The following is a 6,343-nucleotide window of genomic DNA, read 5'->3' as shown; positions in this document are numbered from 1 at the left end:
ACACTGCACATGTGTACCTCAATGTACAATATAGAGAAGATTGCAAACAGGGAGGTAAGTTTGTTTTATTGCAGGTGAGACACAGCCTGTCATTTCTGCAATGAACAACTTGCCTACAAATCATTTTTTACTAGGTAAAGCGAACCTATTATTGCATTTTTAACATTATATAAAAGAATGGCACAAAAATATGACAAACATTCAGGTTCTATATTTCTGCAAGAAAACAAACTTACCTAAAACAAGTTACTTTATTAAACTTACCTCTCTTCGCTCTTTAGCAGCTGTTGACATCTTCACGCGCTCCTCTTTCAGGTTTGGGATCTTCTGCTATCCTAACTCCTGTGAATGAGCATAGGGGGTTAATTCATTCCCTGGTATCTGGGTGTGCCAGATACCATACAAGATTTTTCATGTCATATAGTACATGTGGATATGTGATCTATGGATTTCTGCACCGGTGTCTTTTCAAATCCCATGCAGAAAACATAGTGTTTTGTAATGGCCAAGAGAGAGGAGGTTCTGCTATTCACAGTGGTTTTATTGATGGTGAAAACAGTGTAATGTAAAAACATGCCAGAACAATGACCAGCCCTAACTGTTCCTTATGTGTTTTTTTAAGCGTTTTTGTATTGATCTCTCAGGACGCAGGTATGTCTGTTGATTGATTTATTACATCTCCTGGAAGTATATTTCAAGCTCCAATTAGGCTGGGTTAAGGCTGACAGTGAGGTTGCAGTTTTGCTTTCTCATGTGAACTGCTTCCTCAGGGTAGATGCTACAAGTAGCTCTTACACATGGCAGCCCCATGGGGAATGAATGGGGGCAGCAGTACCTCTCATTCCTGTTCCCTATCAAATCTACAGATACTGGTTTATTAAAGCAGACCTAAACTCCAAATTTTAACTTTACACTAAAGAGTAAACAACCGTTTTATATAAAGTAAAAATTGTATTTTTTTTTAGTGTGCAACACCTTTTTAAGGGTGCAGCACCCTTTTTGTCTTCATCGTTGCAGAATGGGAGTGCAAAGCCTCCCGGAAAACCTAAATCACACATCCCAGGAAGCTTTTGGTTGCTCCTTCCGTGCATGCCCTAATATTAGGCATTCTTTAATGGAAGAAACAAATCTCCGATCTCATGCATGTGCAGTGAGATTGGCGCTCTTTTTCCCCATCTAAGTCACCCAATCTCACGTCTGCGCAGTGCAAGATCAGGTGATGTAGGAAGAAGAACCTGGAAGAAGAGAAAAGAAGATGACGCCTGACGCTTTCTCTGTGCCGGGCCGAAGATGGATATCAGGATGACAGACCCAAAAGAAGAAACCTGACGGATCTGCGGGAATAAAGGTAAGTGTGTTTTTTTATTTTAAGTTTAGTTCCACTTTAAGAAGTGCGAGTGACCAAGGGGCCGGGCAACAGTAGCCCCGCAGGAGTGGGCAATTCTGAAGCAGGACTGACCCTGCCCTTACTATTTTACCTTTCTAGTTACATCCAGGCAATTAGATTTCATTGGAATGAGTGCAGTTTACATAAACTCTCAGTATAGGTCACCTTTAATGTATTTACTGTAAAGGTTTCATTCATCCCCTTTACTCAATACAGTACTGTACATTTTACATTTCTTTAGTCTCTCCTGATATGTTTTATATATCAAAGCTTTCATCATTTGTGTTACTCGTCTGTGTACTCGTTTTATCTTATCAATATCAGCTTGTAAGATCTACAGAATTGGACAATTATCTAAATTAAATCTTACTAGGGATCTACATAGGCGAAGAGAAATCACACTATTTGATCATTTGGTAAACATCTGAAAACATTTCCATCTGAAGATCTTACCAACTTCATACCCCAAGTGGTGTTCTCTATAAGAGGATTATTTTTCCCAAAATTTAATATTTTGCATAAGGATGTATTATATTTTTCATTGGGATGTATTATATTTTGCATTATAAATGTTGAACGAATATCAACCACAGTGCAAATCTTGTGAAATCAGCTAAATGAAAACCTTGCTTGCCCAACATTTGTTCTATCACTTAAAAAGAACAGGATCTAGAACAGAGCCTTGTGGGTACACCCTTAGCAATCTTGTCTCTTACAAAAGAATCCCATTTATAGCCACATTCTCACACATCTATTCTTTACCCAGCTGAATATACGCTGAATCAACTAAAGGTTAATTCCTGGCTTGTGCAACATTTTTATGTTATGTGGAAACCAATCCGAAATGTGGAAAATCAAATAAAGGAAAATCAAGATAGGTCATGTCCACAGCACAACCCTGATCCAAAACATTTGTGAATAAATCATATATTGAATTACCTAACAAATATAATCATACAATCAGATTAGTCTGAGGTGGTTTGCCTGGTAAGGCCATGCTGCTTTGGATCTGTATATTGCACATGCTTCTTCTCTTGTGCCAAAACAGATGCTTGGAGTCTCCACCAGAAGCCAATGTGACAATAAAGGAACACAATCAGGAATCGGGGTCAGTTTGTCATCCTATTAAAGGTGCTTAAAATGAAGACCTTTAAGATAGGAATATCAGGAATTATTTTTAATGAAAGTTGTAGATTTAATAAAGTTAAAGCAAAGTACTGAACAGAACCTAGCTATTCCCTATTTTTTTAAAGACTCATAGTTTTGCCAAACCCAAATGTTAGATACAAAAAATTAGGAAAAAAAGGAGAGTCAGGCAAATAAACACAAATAGTGTGGAAAAGAGACTGCCGAGACTCTGCAAAGATATTCTGCTAAATGAAACCTCTTTTTTGTGAAAAACCTTTCGCACATTTAAATATCATTTTGCAATCCCTGTCTAAGAATTTGTCCCACCAACTAAAAATACGTAACGTTCCTCGCAGATCCCCTGAGGAAGCCGAATGGCGAAATGCATTAGGATATGAGACGTTACCATGAGTCTAACTGTATTCGTACTCAGGGTTATCTACGTCTAGTAATAAGGTCCTGATTCTCAGTTTTATACTTTTGGGACTGACCTACTATTTCTCTTCTCTTGTATACTACCAAAGTCAGTGTGTCTTATATGATGTTAAATATATTACATACAATATATGTTTATATGCCAGAAACAAAATGACTTTTCTTTCTTTCTTCATTTTTTTTTGATTTAATAAAGTTGAAATTTGACTTTCAAAATTATTTTAACGTGGTAAAGTTTATATGAAATTTAACTTTTTGCCTTGCCTTGTCTTCATTTTTTAGCAACTTACACATTGCCTCGTCCCATAGCCCTCTTTGTCCAGGCCGGGTGATGGCTGCTCCACATACGGTTTAACAACCTTCCATTGTCTTAAAATCATTTTGTGTGATACAGTCAAGGTGGCAGGCACAAATGGTTTTGAAATAGCTCTAGGCATCTGGCAGCCTACAGGCCTCTAAATCAGAGTTTCTCAACCATGGTTCTGTGGAATCTTAGGGTTCCTCCAGAGGTTGCTAGGATTTCTTTGGGCAATGAGCCTCGCAGGTTAGTTTAGGTGATAATAATGATTTTTTTGGCTATCTGTAAGAATGATATTCTTCCCACTGACCACCATAATAATAAGCTGTGAGCTGTCAATATAATAATTATAGCAGGGGTTCCCTAAGACCTAAAAGTTTTTTCATGGGTTCCCCTATGGTAAAAAGGCTGCTCTATATAGTCAACACACAATTTTTATTATGGACAGGCAGTCCTCAACAGCCCCCATTCATCCTCTATGTCAGGGGTGTCAAACTCTGGCCCGACACGTCCATTTTTTTGGCCCCCAAAAGAATTCTAAATATGAACTGCAATCTGTAGTAACGGCGGGCCAGCTGCAATTCCAATTAAGCTGCTGTTCTATAGACGCGAGTACAATGCCGCTACTACAATTCCCGGCATCACTCGTGTCTCTAGACCAGTGGCCTCTCTGCCTATGCGTGGCCCCGCATGGTATAGACGCAAGTGATGCCGGGAATTGTAGTAGCGGCATCACTCGGTGTCTATTAAACAGCAGCCTATGCGTGGACACCAAGGCGTTTATACTGACAGGTAAACTCAATAATCACGAATTATCAGGATTTTTATTATCAGATATTATCATAGAGCTTTTGTTATATTTATTGTTTTACTGTGCCAGAGAATGCAGCAATTCATTTCGTTTCACATTGCATTCTCTGGCAAAGTAAAACAATTAATCTCAATAGGAAGAAACAAGAACAGTTGAGAAGAGCGTGCAGTAATTTGCAGTGGATTGATTATTGCATTCTATACTCGTGTGTTCCTGTTTCTTCTTATTGAGATTTTTGTTTTTTTCAATAAATTTCAAGTTTGGCCTACAACTTGGTCTAAGTTTTTTATTTTGGCCCTCTGTGTATTTGAGTTTGACACCCCTGCTCCATGTCAAGACACAGGTGATCCAGAAGCCCACCATTGCCTGCAGTTAGGAAGCAGTAATATCTCTGCTCCCGACCACCCCTATAAACTGGTCCTGATAATGACTTCTGACAGTCTTAGTACCTTTCTAATGGGACCATCTGGCATGTCTCCAGCTCTCAATCAGCTACTCATGGCCATGCAGAAGACTGATGAATGAGCAGATCATCTATGTTCATCGGTAACTGACACCGGTAATATATTAACTTCAGGACAGGTTGAGAAGCTGGTAATGCTGGAAATGGGTCAATGGTTTGGGTAGGAACAGCAAATTCCTCATCAAATTTAGCATTCTCCTAAACTGCTGTCCTGCTGGATAGACAAATATATTATATTGTAGATTATTTCTAGCTGGTCAGGGTAATTAGATCTTGATGCATGAAAAGTGAAAGATAATTGACACTGACAAATCTGAGACAATTATAAAGCAGAAATAATGGCACTGTTGAAGGTCATAAAAGTAGCGATCAATGGCAATCATGATTGATTGCTGTTTCAAACTCCATTCAAAATGTTAGGGCACTTCCTGCTACAGGCTGACAACGATCTATTTGTCTTGTCTGTGTTGTCACCCTGTCACATGGGTATGAGTGCACATCACACATCCATGGTGCCAGGTCATTGCTGGAGTGCTTGAAGACAAAAAGGGGAGGTCAGCAGCACTGGGATGTAACAATAGTAACTATGTTATTGGGTTTATGTAGGGATCTAAAAAAAAAAAGTTAAGATATATACATCTGTCAACAATAATCCTGTACAAATTCAAATCAAGTTTTTGAAAAGAACCCAGTTTTTTTAGGTTTGTTTTGAAGTTAATGCTTACACAAGGCTGAAGACGTCCTTCCAGGCCCCGCATACCAGTGCTGGACCAATCACCAAGCACCAGCACTGTCACATAGCTGAGTGATTCACATGGCTCCTCCATACCTGTAATTATCAGGTATTTTCTGTGCTTCCTGCAAATAAACAGATCTGCAGGGGAGTGAATGTAATGTATGTACCTCTGAGCAGGGAGTAATTAAAGATAACTTATTGTATTATTCTGCATGGGTAAAGCATATGTTTTGCTAATCATGAGATTCTTTCCAGGACAATAGGGTGCATATTTGGGACAAATGATTTGCAAGTGGCGTGAAAGAGGCCATGTACTTCAAAATAGAACAACCATCTCTGAACAAGGGTGGAGGCCTTTAACACCATCTGTCTTCCACCTATAATGGTATTTTAATGTCTCCACGCAGATGTTTTGACAACAATTCACATTGTTAGCCATGTAATTGGAAAGTTTGCATCTATGCAGACTTCCTGACACCAGAAATGGGATTATTTTACTAGAACAGGGTGATTACACAGATTCCACACCTCCTGGTCTTGGACAACCAACATCTCTAATGTCATATTCCATGGTGATTCGATTGGGGTGTTTTGTGGTGTGTGGATGCTGGGGTTCGTCATTCACTGGTAGAATTCATGAAGCAGTTTAAAACATAGTTACATAGTAAGTTAGGTTGAAAAAAAGACATAAATCCATCAAGTTCAACCACTAAGGAAATAAACATATCCCAGATATAAAACTCTATAAGACATAGTTGGTCCAGAGGAAGGCAAAAAAAAAAAGCCGAGATTTATTTGCTCCAACAGGGGAAAAACAATTCCTTCCTGATTCCAGGAGGCAATCGGATGTTCCCAGGATCAACAGTCTCTGTTATCTTTACTTTAAAAACGTAATCCCCAGTTATATTCTGTGCTTCTAGAAATCATCCAGCTTTTTCTTAAAGCAATCTATAGTAGTTGCTGAAACTACTTCCTGAGGGAGCCGATTCCACATTTTCACAGACCTTACAGTGAGGGATCCCTTCCTTATCTGGAGCTTAAACTTCTTTTCCTCTAGATGCAAAGAGTGCCCTCTTGTTCTTTGT

The sequence above is a fragment of the Pyxicephalus adspersus genome, chromosome 5 (assembly GCF_032062135.1).
Source record: "Pyxicephalus adspersus chromosome 5, UCB_Pads_2.0, whole genome shotgun sequence".
In the NCBI taxonomy this organism is placed as follows: Eukaryota; Metazoa; Chordata; class Amphibia; order Anura; family Pyxicephalidae; genus Pyxicephalus; species Pyxicephalus adspersus.
The sequence above is the reverse complement of the archived record's forward strand: the minus strand, read 5'-3'. Positions refer to the sequence as shown.